This window comes from Macrobrachium nipponense, chromosome 1 (genome assembly GCF_015104395.2).
Source record: "Macrobrachium nipponense isolate FS-2020 chromosome 1, ASM1510439v2, whole genome shotgun sequence".
Taxonomy (NCBI): domain Eukaryota; kingdom Metazoa; phylum Arthropoda; class Malacostraca; order Decapoda; family Palaemonidae; genus Macrobrachium; species Macrobrachium nipponense.
In genome coordinates, this window is record NC_087200.1 from 186127768 (window position 1) to 186150154 (window position 22387).

At 40.9% G+C, this 22387-nt stretch overlaps 1 protein-coding gene across 1 annotated transcript in view; it reads right to left on the minus strand.

Moving 5' to 3' along the window:
* LOC135219033 (rab-like protein 6) overlaps window positions 1-15826 on the minus strand; it is a 75617-nt gene extending 59791 nt beyond the window's left edge. The window contains exon 1 of the mRNA XM_064255468.1: window positions 15704-15826. The gene's annotated coding sequence lies outside the window, so the exon portion shown is untranslated. The remainder of the gene's footprint in view (window positions 1-15703) is intronic.
* Window positions 15827-22387: the final 6561 nt, after the last annotated feature.

A 22387-nucleotide genomic window follows, 5' to 3' on the forward strand; every position in this document is an offset into this window, starting at 1 on the left:
TTGCTTTACTTCTAATGAGATTGGAAACGTGTCCGAGAGCTGTCCTGTCTTCCAACTCCAACTGCTTCTCAGGAAGAACTGAAGCGGACGGAGATGTAGTCTTCCTAGAGGAAAGAACTGTTCAAGCGAGGAAAGGGTCCCCAGAAGGCTCAACCATTCCCTCGCTGAAGTACGCTCTTTCTCTAAGAAGTTCAATACTGTGGCACAGCCTTTCCTTACTCTCTCTTGAGAAGGAAATACTCGAAAACCCCAAGAATCCATCTGAATCCCCAGATAGACTACGTTCTGGCTGGGGACCATCTGAGATTTCTCGAGGTTCACGATTAATTCTAATGTCTTTGTCAATTCCAGGATTGTTGACAGGTCCTCCAGACACTGCTTTTGAGACCTGGCCCTGATGAGCCAGTCGTCCAGGTATAGGGAGACGTTTATCCCTTTCATGTGAAGGTGTTTTGACACATTTTTCATCAAGTCTGTAAAGACTTGGGGAGCCGTAGAAAGGCCGAAACACAGGGCCCTGAACTGATAGATCCTTCCCTCGAACATGAAACGAAGGTACTTCCTTGACGAATGGTGAATCGGGACGTGGAAATATGCGTCTTGAAGATCTAGGGACGCCATCCAATCTCCTGACGAGAGCTGCAAGTACTGAGGCAGACGTTTTCCATGCTGAACTTCTGTTGTTGTACGAATTTGTTCAGCGAACTTACATCCAGTACCGGTCTCCATCCCCCTGAGGATTTCGCTACGAGAAACAAGCGATTGTAAAACCCCGGGGAGCTTTGATCCAGTACCAGCTCTATTGTTCTTTTGTCCCACATCTGTTCCACCATTTGACGAAGAGTATCCATCAGAACAGGGTCCCTGTATCTGGCGGACAGTTCCCTCGGTGATGTAGTCAAGGGGGGCCTGTCCTTGAATGGGATATAATAACCCTTCCTGATTATTGACATCGACCAAGGATCGGATCCTATGTCTTCCCATGCTCCCGCAAAGAACTGTAACCTGGCTCCTACAGGTGTCTGGAGGAAGATTTCTCAATTTTCCTTCTTAAAGGGACGGAAGGAAGATCTTCCCCTTCTCTCCGTTGTCTTCCTTCTGGCGATGGATCTAGCCTGAGGGCCTCCTCGAAAGGGCTGCTGTTGCTGAGCTGGCCTAGTAGCTTTCTTTTCCTCACTGGCCACAGGTCTATTCTTCCTTGAGGATTGTCTTAGAAGATCTTGAGTGGCCTTCTTAGTTAGTGAATGAGCAATGTCTCTCACCAACTGAGAAGGAAATAAATGTTCTGAGAGAGGCGCAAACAATAAAGCGGATCTCTGCGAAGGAGAGACGGCCTTAGTGAGAAAAGCACTATGAACCGCCCTCTTCTTTAGTATTCCCGCACCAAAGAGGGAGCATACTTCCGCCAATCCATCTTGAACCGCCTTATCAATGCATGTAAGGATGCTATGTAAGGTTTCGGGGTTTAGTTGTTCCTTTTCATGGGACTTCTTAGCAATAACCCCAAGGGACCAATCCAGGAAGTTAAATACTTCTAAAGTGTGGAAAAGTCCCTTGAGGAGATGGTCCATTTCCGAAAGACCCCATGTTGCTTTAGCCGAATTTAAGGCGTGTCTCCTCGAGGAGTCTACGAGACTCGAGAAGTCTGACTCAGCTGAAACGGGCAGAGACAATCCCATATTCTCTCCCGTTTCGTACCATATGCCTCTCCTACCCGTTAGTTTAGCGGGAGGCATGCAAAAGACTGTCCTTCCTAACTCCTTCTTTGTTTTGATCCAGGAGTCAAGAGATTGTAGGGCCCTTTTCATAGATATGGCCGGCTTCATTTTCAGGAAAGATGAAGACTTGTGCGCTTTCGTGCTTGAAAAAAGAGAGCGCGGAGAAGGAGGAGCGGCCGGAGTCAAGGCATCTCCATATTCTTCTAAGAGAAGAGAAGAAAGAACTTTATAATTTGAAAGTCCTTCTTTGTTAGTGATTTCGTCCTCTGAGACGTCTTCTAAATTAATAGGCTCGGAAGGAGAAGGCTCCCTTCTCTCATCTGTCTCCTCCCTTGATCTCTTCCTTTCCGAAGAAGAAGCACTTCTATTAGGAGAGGGACTAAGAGTAACTCTCTCTCTACGTCTATCATTAGGCAAGTCGTGCATGACCGTTTTACGCCTGGTAGACTCCTGTCGGATATCAAGCTCTTCATGAGGAGAATGCGCCTGGCGTTTAGCAGGAGTAGCTCGCTGAGAATACTCCTGGCGCCTGGAAGGAGTATCGTGTTTGGAATACTCCTGGCGCCTGGCAGGCGCAACACGCTTCGAATACTCCTGGCGTCTGGTAGGCGCATCGCGCTCCGAATACTCCTGGCGCCTGGTAGGAGTATTAAGTTCAGAATACTCCTGGCGTCTGGTAGGCGTATCGCGCTCCGAATACTCCTGGCGCCTGGTAGGAGTATAAGTTCAGAATACTCCTGGCGCCTGGGAGGAGTATCGAGATCAGAGTACTCCTGGCGCCTGGCAGGCGTATCTCTTTCCGAATACTCCTGACCTTTGGAAGGCGCATCTAGTTCCGAATACTCCTGGAGTTTGGTAGGAGTATCGCACATGGAAGGCGCATTCCGTTTGGCAAGTATATTGCGCCTAGCAGGCGCTTTACTCCTATCAGGAGTTCCCTCTTCTCCAGTTGGATATTGTTGCTTGGATGAAGTTCCAGTCCTTGAACAATCTACAGGAAACTCAGGCTCTTTGCGCCTAGTTGGCGCCAGACGCTTGGCAGGATTTACTTCCTTTTCCACTTCTCTCCTGCCTAATGCACTGCTTCCCCCAGAGATGGTCGCCTGTGCGACACCTCCCCTGGAAGGTTCGTTGCGCCTGACAGGAGATCGGTATTTGGATCTCTTAATCGGAAGCCTATCATCCTTCTTACGAGTAGGCTCTTTAGAAAGTACTCCTACCAAAGACGCTAATTGCTCCTGTACATTCATCAAAATTTTCCTGGTCGAAGGCCTCATTCGAATCAGGAGAGGGAGATCTGGAAGGCGCTCGAGGATTCTTACAGTCCAAGGATCTAACTCCTTTCTAGCCTTCTTTATTACCGAAGGCGCATCTTCTTCAGAGAAGCGCTCGGGCCTAGAATTGAGCTCAGGTTCTTTCCAATTCCGTTTCAGCGGACGTGAAAGCTTCGACTCCTTCCATCCTCTTCTCGGAGAAGGCGAACTAGATGACGAAAAGCACTCTCCTAGGACGCTTTTCCTGTAGCTGTCCCTGGCAGTCTGAGATGTAATAGATTCTGCTGAAGGGACGCCTGATCGTTGGGGATTCTCCACGACCCCCGTACGGCTTTCGACTTTCCTTCTCCTCTGGGCCAGGGAGCTTGGAAGAGGTCTAGACCTGGGAGCGTCGCAGAGACGACCAGACGCCCCCTCCACTACACTGGGGACACTAACATCACTTGAGAAACCACATTCACTTCTCTTACCTTCCAATGCTGCCATTTTTTCCTGCATTTTCTGAAGGGAAGCTCTGAGTTCCGCCATTTCTGAGGCAGAATCAGAGGGGTTAACAACTTGTGAACGGGCTGAAATAGAATGAGCATAATTATCAGAAGAAGAAGCTACAGAACTAGATAAAAGTTCACGAGATCTAGACATTTTTCGGCTTTTGTAAGCCGCCTTCCGCTCTCTATCTTTCTCTAACTTCTTCAAGTAAGAAGTTAGATTCTTCCATTCTTGCGCACTCAGTTTCTCACACTCGTTACACGTATTCTCAATTGAGCATTCAACCATTCTACAACCACTGCATGCAGTGTGAGGATCTACCGAAGCTTTCGGAATCCTCACCTTACAGCCCTCATTCACACACACTCTGAAACTAACACTAGAATCAGACATATTCACGAAAATCCAAAGCCAAGTCCAAAAAAACAGTCCACGATAGCGAATGCCAAACAACGATCCAAGTACGTCACCAAAAATCAGTCGAAAGATGATCAAAATCGTTGTGAAAAAAGAATTCCAGTCAGGAGAAAGTAGCAACAATGTTGATACCACCGGCGACAGAGAGAATCTGATTAGAAAACGGGAATGGTTCCTAGTCCTGCCACCCAGAGCAGGGCGGTAGATCACCTGACCTACCTGTAGCGAGTGCCGCGAAATTTGAATTTCTGTCGGGGACGACAGAGTCGATAGCTATGTATATATTTGACAGGTAAGTTGAAAATATGAAACACTGAGTTTCGGTTAGTGATGGTTTTGGCTTATAAGCACCCCGCCGTCAACAGAACCCACGCCGATTACCAGGGAATGCCTGTATTCACCTCCCCCCCCCTGGTATAGCCCGAGGAAGTGCAGGTGGATCAGATGCTCTCACCCCTCCTAGCAACGCTGCTGCCAGGAGGAGTGAGCCATGCCCTTGCACTAACCCACGGAGGTGACAAGTGCATGGGTCTAAGAGAGCGCGATCGCATGGATGAGAAGCTCTCCCGAGGAGAATGCATCAGTTCTCGCCACGCTGTAGCAGCACTGACAGCAAGACTGGTAGTAGTGCTGGTGGGAGCAGCGCCTTTGCTAGCAGTGACACGGCTCCCTGCCTGGTGACATCAACCATGGTTCCTGACGAAGAACTAGGCTTGATCTTCGCAGGTGGGTCCGAGTTGCGGCTCGGTCCCTTATATAGCCCTGTGCCATTGTCATGACAGAGAGCTGATTCCCCTTCACTGACTGTGGATGTACAGCTTCCCTTGGCGGGTTGTACATTCGGAGAAACTCGTTAACGAGTCTCCAGAGGCCCCCAAGACTCTAGCCCCTGAGGGCGGAGTCTCGCTTCCCTCTCTCAAAGGAGCGGGAGAACCGATGTGCAAGCCAACTGCCTCCCTCTCCCCTGGAGGGAGGATGCAGACTCTTAGAAACCTCAAGGCGAGGTTTCTTAAGGGGCGGAGAGGCTACCTTCCCCTTCATGAGTTGTGAAACCTTCGAAGGGGGAGGTGAGGTGTCAGACAACGAAGATGACGACGAAGATGATGACACCTTCCTCGATCTCTTCTCCTTCAACTTCCTCTTTGACAGCTTCTGCAGGATCGTAGTCATGGCCAACCAACAAACATCAGCAGGAGCAGGTCTGGTGGTAGGAGCACGTCCGGGGCCAGGAACAGGTACGGGGGCAGGAGCAGGTTCACTGCAGGAACAGGGTCAGCAACAGAGACAGACGCAGGAACAAGGCCAGGTTCTGGTGCATGGTCAGTGGCAGGCATAATCGCAGGTATGGCTGGCATCCCCGTTATAGCCATAGATGACAAGGGAGGAGCAGGAAAAATTGACATTCCCAGCGGTGGTATCCCAAAACCAGGAGAGAGAAGCATCGGAGGCATTGGTAGGTTGGTTGATGGTATATGGTGTTGCACTCCAACCAGTGAAGACGACACATTCGTGGGGTTGTGTGACCATACCAGGTGTGGCGGTGCGTAGTAGCCACGTTGGGTCACAGTATCGGTAGTAGTAGTGACTACGGTATGGGTAGCAGCGCTGCTGGATGCACGGTTCAGATGAGCCAGCAGCGCTTCTACCAAGGGGAGTGCCCATGAGTCCTAGTGGAGACCATGCCTGGCCTAGTCCCAACACCTCACCTGCAGAAGCAAAAGTTGGGTTAGGGGAAGTTCTTACTCGCTCTGAAGGAAGACCTTTGAAGCGAGCAGAGACCCTGAGAGGAGCGTTAACCAGGTCTGCAGCTGCAGCCCCCCCTCCTCTTCCCCCCTCAACTTATCAGAGGGGGTATGTGAGGTTTCCTCACATACTTCATGCCTTCTCCTCCCAGTAAACTTCCCCCACTGAGCAGTGGACCAAAGGGAACACTCTGTACACATGATTTCTCCATTACACTCACACCCTTGGCAGGAGGCACAAAGGGAGTGAAGATCTACCTCAAAGGAAGCACAGATCTTTCTGCACTTCTTGCTGTCTACCCCGGGGCAGCGCTGGCTGGGGGCAGAGGGCAACAAAGACTGTAAGTCAAGAGTTGGCTCGGTATTAATTTCAATACTCAAGCAACCAAAAATATACAAAAGAATAAGGAAAAATCTCACAGGAATAGAAGATTGAAGAAATAGCAAACAACAGTTAGGTAGAGAGCGGTGAAGAACACGTCCTTCCTTCCTCGACGACAAGTGAAAGCAAACTGGACTGTTTACGTCCGGTCAGAGGGACTACCAATAACCGGACCTGTAATTAACTACCAAACCACCTTGTTTAAAGAATTCAGCGGCTGTGTCCTATTGTAAAAGACTAACAGTTTGTATATAATGTAGAAACAAAGATTTATTACTTTTCAAATATTACATTTCTATGAAAAGTTAATATAAACAGCAAAATTTCAATAGCATAATTTGTTTTTCTTAAAAGATGCTTCAGCCTAGTAAACTTTCTGCAGATAAATCTCATGACGCTATGATGTCATCTTAAGAGCAGTACCCAGACAAAATGATACTCAACACGCTATTGGCTGTCTGCAAAGTAGCCAATCTAGGAACGGCATTCATTTTCCTTATCACTCATTGACTGTACACTTGACATTGATTGATTGAAACCCGAGTCCAATCTTGTGAAGATGGAATTGTGGGTATCACGTATCTCTCCTTCATCAGCCTCACTGCGTAGAAAGTTACTGATATACACGGATGAAATCATAAAGTTGTGTTTTACGTATCAGCAAATATCCGTGTGAATCATGCTGAAAATGGCTCCTAAAAAGTGCCCTGCTCCTTCTAAGGGTTCTGGCAAAGAGCCTAAAAGAAAGAAGACCCTCATGAAGCTCACCAAGAAGGTTAAAGTTGTTTTCCACAGGTTGAAGGAGGGCAAAAGTTTTGCCACGGTTGGCCGCCATTTTAATATGAATGAGAGCATGGTGAGATACATTAAGAAAAAAGAAAGTTGAATCAGAGAAAGTGTAAGCATGACCTACTTTGGTACAGCTAAAGCAGTGTTGCCAGTGTGAGATAAAACAATTGTACGGATGGAATCTGTACTTGCGTACTGGATCAAGGACTGCCGTAAGAAGAACGTGCCCCTTGACTCCAACATGATACGTGAGAAAGCGCAACAACTCTACCAGCAGCTATCAACTGCTACAGAAGGCGGCAGTGAAGAGGAAGGAGGCGATCTAGAGGCAAAGGAAGGCAATGAGAATTAGAATTCTTGGGCTTTGATGAACCTGCGCCTGAAGAAGAAGAAGATAAGGGGGAAGAACCACATCTGGGACTGTCATCAGCTCCCAAAGGTTTTCAGGCAAGCAAAGGATGGTTTCACCAGTTCGAGAAGCTTTTCCACCTAAAGTCTGTTTCTCTACATGGGGTAGCAGCATTGGAGCCCTATAATCAAGCCCCCACTACAGTGAAGAAGCAATGACAGCAGCTACCAATCACCATGTTCATCACACATACGAAGAAGGACCATTCAATGCCTCCCCAAAACCCCAGAAGATGCCTCCCAAACTGCCTGAAGTAGTACCTCTTGAATTGCCTCAAGAAATGCCTCCCAAATCACCTGAGTCAGTGCCTCCCGAAGCACCACCTGAAGGTGAAGCAGCGCCCTCAGAGGAGATGTAACTCCTCTTCCTCTGCTTAGCTGTGCAGTCAAAAGTAAGCAGTGTAGGGAGAATGAATGTTCCTTCACTAATACTTGTAATGAGTGCGAGAATCTGAGTGAGGAAGGATGGAGTTCATCTAGCCCTCAAGTCTTTCGAATCGGAAGTCAGAGGCATGGTGGTTCAAGTCAGTTCAGACAACACCACGGCTCTGGCATACATTCGGAAGCAAGGAGGAACACACTCCTTCTCCCTTTACGCAATAGCGAGGGCTCTTCTTGTCTGGACGGAGGAGAGAGGAGTCACTCTCCTTACCAGATTCATACAAGGAGAAAAGAATGTGAGGGCGTATTTTCATAGTCGGACTGCACAGCTAATTAATCACCGTCATCTTTAATCAACAATCGTCACTGATGAGTACCCTACTTACTTATGTTGTACTAGTGTATAAATTTCTTCTAATGTTCACATATGCTGTACTAGTGTATGAATTTTTTCTAATGTTCATACATATTTTTGTTCTCTCTCTCTCTCTCTCTTTTGTGGTTTTACATAAAATTGTTTCCCTTGTAAAAAGAAAACTGGATGGCTTGAATAGTAACTGTATGAAAAAAAAACCATGACTCAATAATAATGGGGGAACTGGATTGCATATTTTCTCACTTAAGTAACTAAGTCATACCATAAAATGTAAGATCTACTTTGAAATAGTATTAATAATATTTCAAAGATTAATATGTACCATAATAGGATGATATTTTAATGTATATTTGATGTAGAATGGTATTTATAAGGATTCTTTGGAGTTTATACGTTCAAGATAGGCATTTTTAGAGGGGGGGTTCTATGTATTCGTGGGTTCTGGCTATTGGTGGGAGCCTGGAATGCATCCCCCGCGAATACAAGGGGAATAGGCTGGGATGAGAGCAAGATCAGTCCTGGTCCTGAGCCCTGGGCCTGTTCAACAATGGCTCCCTGAAAACCCCAAGGAGGTGGAGAGGACAGGTGATCGATTGCAAGCACCGTTGCCCAATCTATCAAGGACCGAGGTCCCAACAGGTGAGCAAGGCCATGGGTTATCAACCAGCAATGAAAACATCAGCACAGGTTGGGGAGAGTGGTCCAACTCACATGAATGTGGAGGCTGTTCCACAAGCGTGCTCCAGCCTCCTTAAAAGCCAAGGTTTTTGCAGGAGGAGAAGACTGAGCGGGGGGACCTCCTCTTACCTTGCCAGGGTGACCAGTTCAGTCAGGTCAGGCTAGGCCACTATCCCAGGACCCCTGGCCCACTCTCTTTGAACAGTGGGATGCAGGGTGAGGGACCATCTGCACACTCTCTGCTCACTTTCTCTCACTGTGCTGTACTGGCAGCCAGGCCCAGGTCTGTAAACAAACTACTAGGGACAGTAGCGGTGCACTGTGGGTTAAGAGAATCCTGGGCAGCAATCACTCCCATGTGTTAGGCAACAGGAGTAGCAGTACTCTTGGTACCTGCTGGCGACAGACCCAGTAACCCCCTCTCTGAGGGAGAGGGCTGGCCAATGGAAGCTCTACAAGACTTCCCAAGGCATGGTAAGGTAGCCTTCATCTTCTCCCGTTTACTAGCTTTGGAAGAAGAAAGAGAAGAGTCAACAGCACTCGACAATATCAACAAAGATGAAGACAAAAATGACAATGACCACTTCCTTCTCCTCTTCTTTGATTTCTTCTTGCCGAATGCAGCCTTAGACAGCAGCACATAAAGTAAACCACCTAATAACGAAGCAGATGGAAGCATCTGAGGGCACATCACATCCCCAAAGACGTGGGGGGAGTCCTAAGAGCCATCATGGTTACGGTTGAAGCAGTAACCAGGCCTTTTTTAAAGACTTGCCAACAGATAGTTTCAGCATTGCACAACAGTCCAGTAAGGCATTACTCAAGATAAGTTTTTAGCTTGTTTTTTATTAGAAGTATGTTACATATAATAATCACATTGTTTCATTTCATAATGTTCGTTCAAAAGAGCAAAGGCTTTATTGTCATAACATCTGTCTAAAGAACTGTGCATTTATATATTTAGAGGTCAATCATACAAATTTGACCTTTATACTTCTCTTTATATAACTATTATAAGAAATAAACTATCATTATAGGTCTATAATAAGGATTTAATTTTTATATCACCATCAGCCTATCATATGAATTGGATATTTATATCAGAATTGGCCTATCATGTATATGACTAACCTTTATTTCATATATATAGAACTATTATAATCAATGCTTATTCTAGGAATCCTTTGTCTTATTCTAGTATTTCTTTCCTTTGATAATGATCTATCTATGCTTCATACAATGTTAAATGTAAATCATTATATGGATATTTCTGTGCATACTGAGACAGGGCATAGGCCTTGGATCTACACTAATTTTCTTCTTTATCATCTTAATTATTGCTCTCATTATCTTTTATTCTCATATTATCACTTTCAGATATTACCCTGAAAACATTCAAACATCACAAAAGAGTGGAAGAATTACTACAGCCCTTATGGGGCTGTCAGTGGCCCAAGGGAACTATACAAACAAATGCACAAATAAAAAGTTCCTGATATATTAGCATTCTAGAGGAAGTTTTAGTGCCATCAGTGATAGCCCTTTTAATCCCTGAGCTAGACCCAATATGTTTATGTAGTCATGCACAACTCTACTGACCATAAAGCCCAAACTGTAAAAGAATGGTTCACTGAACATTCACATGTAATCAGAATCAAATGGCCGACAAAGTTACCTGACTTGAATGCCACTGAAAACCTTTGAGGTTATACAACCAGTCCATGTGATGGAAATAATACCGTAAATGGAACAAAGTAAACATATGAGAAAAGCTAACTAATTCAAAGCCCCAAAAAATTAGATATATGTCCTTACAGACCTTACAGACCTTACATCTTGTTCGGGTTGCCCCAGTCCCTCAGTGTGAGGCACCTCTAGTGTCTACAGAGAGTTGCTAGTACATCTTCCGGTATATTTTGCATCTTCCAATCTTGGATGGTCTTGGGATGCAGTTTAGATATTTGTCGAGCTTATTCTTAAACACATCTACGCTCACTCCTGATATATTCCTCAGATGAGCACCGGCAACGCATTGAATACGACTGCATTACGATGCTGGTGCGTAGTGGATTAATGTCCTGTGTGCTTTCCTTTATTATTTTTCCTGGTGGTTATAGTTTTGGGCACTATTAATCTACCTCTGCTTGCTCTTTCTGATATTTTTAGTTCCATGATATTTTCTGCTATTCCTTCTATCTGTTTCCATGCCTGAATTATCATGTAGCGTTCTCTTCTCCTTTCTAGACTATATAATTTTAAGAATTGTAGTCTTTCCCAGTAGTCTAGGTCCTTAACTTCTTCTATTCTAGCTGTAAATGACCTTTGTACACTCTCTATTTGTGCAATATCCTTTTTGATGTGTGTGGGTACCATATCATATTGCAATATTCAAGTGGACTACGAACATATTTTTGTTTTTTATACAGCAATAATCATGTGTTCAGCTTTTCTTGTTGAAGTGCCGTAACAACATTCCCATTTTTGCTTTACATTTTGCCAACAGAGTTGCTATTTGATCATTGCATAACATGTTCCTATTCATCATCACACCAAGGTCTTTAACTGCTTCCTTATTTGTGATGGTCTCATTATTAGGTCCCAATATTATGCTATTATAGCTTTCTTTCTCTGTCTCCATAATTTATTGATTCAAATTTATCAGAGTTAAATACCATCCTATTTACCTCTGCCCAATCATATACTTTGTTAAGGTCTCTTTGTAGAGCGTTCCTATCATTCATCACAAGTAATTTCTCTACTTATTCTTGTGTCATCTGCGAAACTACTACACTAACCGAATCTTTAACATTATTGTCTATGTCTTCAATCATAATAACAAACAGTATTGCAGCTAACACCGTACCTTGCGGCACACCGGATATTACCTTGGCTTCATCCGATTTCTCGTCGTTTGCAATAACTATCTGTTTTCTGTTGTGTAAAAATTCTTTTAACCATCTTCCTACTTTATCCACGATATTGTGTTTTCTAATTTTCTTCGCTAATATATTATGGTCTACTTTATCAAAAGCTTTTTGCAAAGTCTAAATAAACCACATCTGTTTCATTTCCGCTTTTCATATTTTTAAGTATGTTTTCACGTGGACTAACAGTTGGGTTTGTGTACTTTTTTGTCCTGGGTACGAAACATGTTGTTCCCTTTATTAAACAAATTATTTTTATTAAATGTTTCATAATATTTTTCTTCATTACCCTTTCATACACTTTCATAATATGTGATGTTAGACTCACAGGCCTATAATTACTTGCCTCTAGTCTTGATCCACTTTTGAAAGTAGGGGTAATATATGCTAATTTGTGCTCATCATATATCTGCTGTATCTACACTTTGTCTTAATAATATTGCAAGTGGCTTTGCGATAGAATGAACTACTTTCTTTAACAAAATAGCAGGAATTCCATCAGGCCTGCAGCAGCTCCATTTTTAATTTCATTAATAGCCTGCACAATATCAGCTTCATTAATATCTATGTCAGCTAAATATTCACTATTTTCATCCCTTACTTCTATATCATTATCTTCATTATCTATTCTAGGGGTGAATTCTCTCTTATATCGTTCTGCCAGTATGTTGCAAATTTCCTTTTTTTCATTCGTTAATCTCCCTTCAATTCTCAGAGGGCCTATTTCTATTCTTCTTTTATTCATCTTCTTCGCATATGAGTATAATAGTTTGGGGTTTTGCTTGATATTTAATAGGGTTTTTTCTTCCAAGTCCCGTTTTTCATTTTCTTGTTGATTGTATAATCTTTTGTTTCTGCATTTTCTATCTTACTTTTTAGTTCTATAACTTTCCATGCATTTTTTACTTTGCAAGACCTTTTTTCCACTTTCTGATTTTCTGGAACAAGATCCTTCTGTCTCTTGGTATGCATGAATGATGTTTTACTTTTCTTCTTCGGTATATATTTTTCCACTATTATCTCCAATATTTTATATAATATCTCCGTATTTACCCTTATGTCATCACTTACGAAAATGTTATCCCAATCTTTGTTTAATTCTTCATTAATTTCTGACCATTTTATATTTTTACTGTAGAAGTTGTATTTTCCATATCCTTCCCACTTTTTCATTTCTTGCTTATCTCTATTTTCACTTGCTTTGGAATGAACTGTTAATTCTATGACATATGGTCTGAAATACTCGCATTATAAACTATTATTTCTTTAACATAATTCATCTCGTTCACAAATACTAGGTCTAAAGTATTTTCCTTTCTTGTTGGTAGGTGATTTATTTGTTGAATGTTGTATTCTAGTAGCATATCTAATAGCTTTTCAAATTGCCTCTTATCTTCTGCACTACTATTACTCTCTTTTTTTATATGTATAAGTACAACCACAATCTCCTATTCGTTCTTTCCATTCTACGAAAGGAAAGTTGAAGTCACCAGATAGGATAGTCCAGTCCTTGTGATTTCTACATATATCATCCAATTTTTCAAATTATTATGTCAAACTCTTTAGTATTAGGAGGTCTATATATTACTATGTTCATCAATTTTTCAGATTCAAATTCTACCGCTATTAGTTCACATTCTGAGTTACTATATTTTCTCATATATTTTTCCTTGTTTTTTGTCTTTCCCATATATTGCGGTTCCCCTTGATTCCTATTTTTTCTATCTGATCTATAAGTTTGGAACCCAAATTTTATTTGATCATCACTTACCCAGTCTCTTGGGAATACCAGGTTTTCACTTATATTCATTATATCTATTTTCTTTTCATTTTGGGTAGTTCTTCTAAGTACTCTATTTTTCTTTTGAGTTACTCGTAACTAAACCCGCGCATTCATCACTATTGATGGTTTGCGTGTTTTCTCCTTCATTTAATACTGATAGTAATAAGGATTTTCCATGCTCTTTCCTGTTCTGGTATGTTGTTCTTTTTTTCATTTCCAGAAATTCTGACATTAAAAAAACCAAAAAATCAACTTTTCCATAATATTTGATCTTCCTTCATCATAATTATTAATTTTGTGTTCTGAATCTGCAATTTTCTCCGTTTCTGCAATATCCTCTTGCATAATTGTCAATTGACAACTGGGATTCATATTTAAAAAACTGGCTGAGAGAGAGAGAGAGAGAGAGAGAGAGAGAGAGAGAGAGAGTAGAGAGAGAGAGCAGGGGGTGGGGGGGGGGGGGGGGGCCAGATCTTTGCGGACAGTGTATCTTGTAAGGCAATGTTTTACTGTAGTTAGTCAAAAAAATGTTGAACAAACATATATGGTCACAACAAAAGGAAAATATCACAACAAAAGGAAAATAAAACAGGAATTTATTTCAAGAGAAGCTACCAGCACTGTTTACAAGCCACCAACCTCTTTCTCTCTCTCTTTCTTCCATTATAATACTGGTATCTGTTAAAATCAACAACAAAATGCAAAACATTAAAAAGAAATTTGTTGATTAAGAAAAACAGGACACTTTTTCCCATAGTAGGATACATATGACCTGGGCAACAGTCCGAGTGGTATCGAATGCTGTCAGAGGACATGAGGTGAGGCCTCGTGAAAGTTTCCATTAACTGTTTCATAAACTCTGAAAATGAGCCAGAATTATCCTTGGTAACTGTACAACCAATAAGGCAGCCCTCTAGTAAAAAAAAAAAAAATGCACATAACCCTAACTGAACTGAACAACTGGGAAGATAGGCCACATACTCAACACGACAGCAATAAATCAGTAGAACTATGGGATTGCTCTGCATCAGGTATTACCCTGGAAATTGACTTTGCCCATAGTATTCTGGTTGCTTATTAAGAATTTACCGTTATTTCTTGTTGGTAGATTGTCATTAACATAGCTATAATTAACCTCAGAATTGACATGTTATTGTATGTTGGCGAACATGGAATGCTGTCATACATTCAGTGTTACAAGGGAGCTTTTGGTAACAAGTGGAGTTTCATTCACCAGAGGGTGGGGGTGGGGGAGGCAAAGCCCCTGGTTAAGTAACACAGCCTACTTGGTTAGGTTAAGTTAGGATAGATTAGGTTATTATAGTTCCTTTTATACTACTAATAGGTTTCCTTAGCCAATCCCTTCTTGAACATATGGTTCCTGGGTGGCCATCATGACAACAACATATCTGTTCTCTCTCCCTGTGTTTTACTCCACACAAAACTCCTTGTTCCCAAAGGGTCCCCAATAAAGATGTGAGGTTAATAAGATTTGATCAACAATAAACACCACCACCTTAGCAACACTAGAAGAATAGGAAAAATCTATTTCACAAGTAACAGGTAAACAACGCAGAGCGATTGTGTATTTTACCAATAAATCATACAATTACAGATATTTCACCTACCTAATTTGTTATTAAAACTGTTGGTGCCATTATGTGCCAATGTAGCTACAGCCAAGTTATAGGGTAGAATACCGAATGGCCGGCCTCTACTGTAGCGCGACCACCTTCCTGAAAAAGTACTTTAACATGTCCTATAACCTAAGACAGTCATTAATCAAGAGCCAGAGTCCACTGAAGCAACACCTTGAGACCTCTAATTTCCTCTCGAAGTAAGTTTGTTCTCCCAAGTCACAAATTAAGGCCACAAATTCTGATATTCAGGAGGGTGGTCGCGCTATGGTAGAGGCCGGCCATTCGGTATTTTAGCCTACTAGATAGTGTTTGTTTAGCCTACCCATGCTTACCTACCTGATGGGTACTTACCTAGTAGCTATAACTTGGTAGACTAGCTAATATCTTCTGCTAGCAATTCGTAAACTTAAAATTTGCCATTGCAAACAATACCTAGTCTCTAAATAAAACACCATAGTGTCAAAGTGTTAAGTAAAACGTTAGGCGTCTAGTAGGTAGTAGTAATCATATTTACAAAAACAACCATAAGCTACTGTCAGCTAACCTAGTCTAGGATAGACCTCAATCTACAACAATCGGTAAACATCCAGTTTGACACTTCAGGTGCCCAGACCATAAACCAATGTGATTTCAAATGTGTTTTCTATCTCACATGGTGAAGGTCAATCACCAACTCATAGATAAAACAGAAAAACAACCTACATGTTTTGACAATCTCCCGTCTGTCAGGTACAAAGTTGTTAGTGGTGCCGTGTATAAAAGCATGCTCATAACCGACTTGTTGGAAGTCATGAATGGCTGCCATCTGTGAAAAGGGAATAGTATTCCGTCGTTATGTGTTTGGTATCTTGTTCACAAGGTATCGTAAAAGCTATTCACCTGCAAACTCATTTTATTAGTAGCAATTATAAAAACTGTTTTGATAATTAAACCGTAGGTTCATCTTAAGTCATAAAAAATACCAGTATGTGACAGGGTGAACATAGCTTTAATGTGTAATCTGACATCTTCCTTGGCAGCTAACCAGCTGACTTTGTTGTCAAATATAGATGACATAAGAAAAAGCAACTATAGATGACATAAAGAATTAACAATTTGATCTCCACACGCAATGCAAAATGAAGTTCATTGCTAGGTTTTGCCATGAGACAACTAGACAAATACTTTAATCTTTTGTTCATATTTTTTTTATAGGCCGTGCGAATCAATTTTCATCTTTATCCACAAAGTATGTAATTTACGTTGCGATTATTTCACTTTCTACGTAAAGTTTTGGGCTTTGCCGTTTGGTCAATGCAATATCTTTTTCTGTCTATAAGCAAAAAAGGATAAACAATATTTCAGCGTGTATTTATTTATAAGTAATATAAAAGCAAATGGGCTTCAACGCTGATTGCAAGCACACAATTTAGGCTTATTAGTCACCCCTAATTCCCACAGTAAATATCTTATACTCTAACAGGAATAACCAGGATATTAAGAATAAATGTAAAACCTGGTTAAATGGACCTAGTTTTTTAAGCTATGTACACTATGATTGTGATGCCATCCTCGTGATCTTTAACGCATTTTTTAAATTATAAACTTCATTTTTATTTTCTCACCTTTAAATCATGAATTAATTCCTGTCTTTCAGGATATTACCCACTTCTGTTTTCCAGTGAGTTGTGAATATAATTTCATGAGAAATTATCATATAACGTAAATGAAATAACAAGGCGCTATCCGACTTCCAGCTTACTCGGGACGCGTGCAATATTTGCCGCTGAAACACAAGCTTTAAACATTATAAATAAATATATTCATAACCGCGTGAAGTGGTCTTCGTAATTAACACTCATAATTAGTATACTCACACCAACAACAAGGATCAAATAAAACGACACAAATTAAACACGTTCATATATTCTCAGTTATAAGTGAAAACACAAAATAACTGAACAGACATATAGCCTCTAAATTCAGTAGTACATAAAATAAACTAAAACATGCTAAAATCTATGGACAGGAAATTTTTTGAAATAATGATTCCTTGAGACATTCTGTGTTCCCTCCATAGTAGCTTCATCACACAATCTCGCGGAATCTATATATAAAAGTGTATTGAAAACGTTCGGAATTAGGTCAGCAAAGTATAAGCATTCTATAGCTCATGTAGAAAATAAAAATAGACAAAGGTTAAAAATAAAAGAGCGAGAACAAAGGGTTGCACGTATTCATAATACGTAGCCTCGCGTACGAGAACAATATGATGTTGTCCGCAAAGCTTGTTAAGAGTTAAAAGACTTGAAAGCAATTAATCTTCTGAGGATTAGATCAGGGACAAATGAAGAGGAATGTTGCAGGTGTATGAACTTCGTCCTCTCTCTCTCTCTCTCTCTATCGTCTAGATGAGCACTAAGCAGTGGAGAGCGAGAGTGAGAGAGAGAGAGAGAGGATTACTCATTAAATGCTAACTCACATGGAGCACCACTACTTAAGGGGTCACTTCTCCAGTTTCTTGTACGTAGTACTTCTTATCCTCAAGGTTGAAGTTCTGAGGGGAAAGAAAAAAAAATTATTGTCATGCTGCACAATTTATTTACTCAAATACTGATCGCTGTTGCAGCCATTAACCTAAGGTATTATCATCAGAGCTGCACTAAATATACTATGAGACTACAATCAGACTAGTACACTCCACTATATATGAGAAACATTCATCGTTCGCGCTCCTGCTGGGCTTAAATATGTTTCTAGTGTGTTTATTGTCTGCTTAGAACAATTATTCATATGCATAGCACGAAAAGCAACTCTTATCAGAGAACAAAACATGTAGGAATCATATTGTGAAACACTATACTCTGCGATGCTGCTGACCTGTGGATGAAACCAGAATATTTCTCTTTACAACAGAATGTGAAAAAGTGGCACAAGAGGTGTTGATTTTCATGGTCATGATAGAAATGGTCCATAAGGTTTCCATTAGGAACTGTATTCTTTGGTACTACCAGGATCCATACTCTCAGTATAGATCCTGGGTACTACCGGCATTTCCACATTCACGCGTCAGCTCAGAATTTTGAAGAATAAAAGAAAAGAGCGCTCATGGTTTTTCATGCGTTTTGTTGATATGGCTGTATACATACCCAGTTTGGCCCACCATGACAAGCAAGTGCTTGGGAAGGGAACTGGGAAATAACAGAATGGTTTCTTCAACTATTTTCACAGCGCTTGAAAGATTGGAGTGTTGAGTATTCACAGTAATGTGAGAACTGATAGACCTGTAGCTCTTCTGGCAATTAAGAGGTGTATGCAACTTCTGCAGCTGGATTCATCTGTTCACTTACACTCGACCCGAATCCTGTCCTTTCCTGCCTATACGGTTGTAAGGATGGGCTTGGACTGACACATGAGTTTCTCCTGTCTAGGCAGCCCCTAAAGAAGAGCGCTAAACTCAGAGTTCAGTTGAGCACGTACAATGGGGTACTAATTAAACATGTGACAGTCATATTGCACTGAATGCATGAAGGTGGCTGGAAATAAAGTCACAGAAAAAAAGGTCAAAACTTTGTCTGAGAAAAAAAGTCATAGGTAAAAATATGCAATATTTCTTGGGGTCATTATCTTTATGTATTGACAGTCTTTTGTTTATTTTTCTTTACGGTAATCCCCCAACGAGCTTGTACTAAACACGTCGCAAAGGTGGATACATACCGGGTTAAAACTATATCGGGGTCACTGTCTAGGAAAGATTAATGCGATCGTTTGCCCTGTGAATTTTTTCTGTGATTTTTCATCCGCGTGTGTGTGTGTGTGTTTGTTTTCACTTGAATTCAAATTTTGCATGAAGACCATGTATAGTACTAGCTTTCAGCACACTTCCAAATATGGACATAATAAATTATTTTCTTGCACAGTGATGCTTGCCATAGTTTTATTATGGTCCTTTTTGAAAAAACAAAAACAAAAAGGCAATACAGCATCTCAGAAATTAAGCAAAATCTCTAAAACTTCAATACCAGACATCGAACTCGCTATGGTGACATCTTAGACCATTTTTCATAGAATTTACGTTTGAATTGTACAAGCAAAAAGGTTTCGTTCCTACAATTCAATTTTTATCATAAATAATTCTATTGTAAATAAACTAATCTTATTAAAAATAAACGTAAATGATAAATCACATCTTTAGCTTATGCTAAGTTACGTTATTATTCATGGTATTTGATTCTGCCTCCAACAGTCAAAACATTTATGTATGAAAACCACGACTGAAATACAAGATAAAAATCGGCTTCTCTCCACCGCAGTGAAATCGAAGACGGTCACCAGATATCCTGGCTATACCGGTGGACGATTATGGTCCACGAACACCAAGCTGATCCACCAGATTACGTACTTGTGCACCTCAGTAGACAATTCATTCAGTATTTGGCATTAAACAGCTTGACGTCTTTCAGTAAGATGCCTACAAAGAAAAAAAAAATTTTTTTTACTAGATTTGGCGCTCTCGAGTATCAGAGACTGCAGGTCTCTGATATTCGAGAGATTGATATTGGAGGGAGGTAGCTGGAGTGGTATAAGAAAATGGCAACCAAGCTAAAAGTCAAGATATATACCACAGTGATAAGACCAGTGTTAATGAATGGAGCAGAAACATGGGCCCTAAGAAGAAAAGAGGAAGCAAAGCTTGAGAGAACAGAGATGAAAATGCTGATGTGGATTATGGGAATATCGCTGCTTGAGAGGGAGACAGAGAATTAGATGGCGAGATAAAGTGAAGGAAGATGTGGAGAGAATAGGTTTGGTGGAGGATGATGCCTTTGATAGAAGGCAATGGAGGAGGAGAAGGCGCATCAGGCAACCGACCCCTTAATGTAGGGATAACGGTGGGAAAGAAGAAGAATATCAGAGACTGCAGGTACCCCTGCTTCGTCCTGGATTACCAGAGCCGATATATTTTCAGCGAACTGCTCTCTGTTATATGGAACAACAAAATACTTTGGATAAAACGAATTTTACAAAACCCTACGTTGGATAGAATTGACGATTCCGATTATATATATATATTATAATCCCATATTAATAAATACATATATATATATAGTATATATATATATATATATATATATATTATATATATATTTTTTTTTCGAGAGGAGAGAGAGAGAAGAGAGAGAGAGAGAGAGAGAGAGAGAGAGAGAGAGAGAGAGAGAGAGGCGGACGCTATAAGCAAAGCTAACATAAAAACAAGTATTCATTTAATTCTTATTTATTGTCTTCATTGTTTTTGCAATAAACGTAGGTTTTCCATAATTAGTTTCTTAATTATATTTCATACAGACGTTTCGATACAGACCTGAGTAATATGATTAAAAAAAGAAAAAAAAAGTAACTGCGAACATCAGGGGCCCTATCCAAACCAGACCTCTTATTCACTTCCACATTTCTAACACCTTGTGGTATATTTTCTTTCTTCAGTTCCTTTACGTAATTCTGTAAAGAATTAGGGGGATCAGTGACCCCCAAGAGCTTTTGGATGTCGTTATCTACGACGCAAATTCCCGATATGTATCCTGGAATTAAACCAGCCGCCTTCCCTTTTTTTTCGTCATTCCTCTAGGTTAGGTTAGGTTAGGTTCTATGGTTAGTATTTAAGATATGACCTCCAGCTTTTTCAGGGAAGGATCAGTCCTCTGTTACAGTTCGGGAATATGCATCTAGGACTAATAGTTCTTGGGGGTCACTATCTCGTCGATATTTACAGTCTTTTGTTTATGTTTCTGCGGTAATTCCCAACAGGTTTGTGCGAAACACGCCCGGTTCAAACCCTTGATGGTCACATTTTGGAAAATATCCAATTAGGGGAATTATACACCACAATTAACGTGGGTAGGAAAGTATTTGGATATGTATACCTGCAACATGACGCTACACTTGCCATAGTTTCAGTGCCAGTGACATCAGTCCTATCACTTTTCCTTTAGAGTTAATTCTACACGATGTTGTTCTCCTACAATATGAGAATCATTACTTTAAGCACCTGTGTGATGTAGTAATTTTGGGAGGCGTTTGCTTTATATTTAGGTAACAGGCCAGAATTTCATTTGTATTTCACGTACAGTCAAGTTTCATTAAAAGTTCGACAAATATGTAAGGTTATCAGTGATTCCTCATTAGGCCTAAGAAGATTTAATACACAAGGTCTGTCTTCATAACAAAGAATGCGATCGCCCCCAACGCTCTTTAGTTTCTTATTTTCTACACATCGCATCCTGTGTATTCTCCACGTAGCATTTTGTGAATACCCCGGCCATACACACACAGTTCTTTAGCTTCTTCACTGTCTTGAAGCTTTGCGCACATATGTCTTCTATCAAATAAGAAATACTCGTCATTTATCAGTCCTAAACATTCTCAGATATAATATTTCTTTATTCCTTTAGAAGAGGAATTTGCCTTCACTGTACAAGCCCAGCAAGGGTCAGCTTGAAAACATGAAAACTTATGTTGATGCACGAAAAAATCATGATAAGGGGAAACGCAAATAGGACTTGAGGAGAAAAGGATTCTATTATAGTTGCTGTTAATAGATTAATTAAGGTGGCCTTATGACAGCACAGGTTTCTGCTCTTTTTGAGCAGAACGCAACCAAGAAATGAGAGCATTCCATCCAATGCACTTTTTTTCATGGATTTTAAAAAATTTGTGGAACGACTTCATTACGTGAACCAAATTAACATTCAACTGGTATACCAAACTGACAAAACTGTTATTCATCTTATGGGTCTAATTCCTTACTTCCCTCCCACGTTTAAGTGAATGTGGAGCACAATAGACTAAGGAAATCTAGGCCAAATACCAAGCGCTGGGACCCACGAGATCTTTCATCGCTGAAAAGGAAATTCACAGCAAAAAGGTTTGGAAGGTGTAGGCAACAGCAGGACACCCTCGCAGTTGCTCTATGTGTTAGGAGATGATAGAAAGTAAGATGAAAGAATATGAAAGGGTGGACAGTAAAAGGAAAGAAATGGTTTTCAGCTAGAGACCCAAAGGGATGCTGCGAACCTCAAGTAATGCCTACAGTACACCACATGAAGTAGTACTACACGACGGCACTAACCTCATACGGAATAACTGGATGCGAGAATTCTGCTACATTCGCACAAATCAAGCCGGTCAACAATTCAACACGAAATTCAAATTTTGAAAGACGATAAAATATGTAATTAATCAAACAGAGCAAACTAACAGAGATGGCTTCTAATGCTTCAGTTGCGAGTAACCCTTTCAACACATTTAATAGAATAAATGGCGAAGCCGTTACATTATATTTCTTTTTATGTCAGTGGAAATATAAGAAAAGTCGTGACGGAAATTTCATTGCTGATCAGAAGTCGAGAA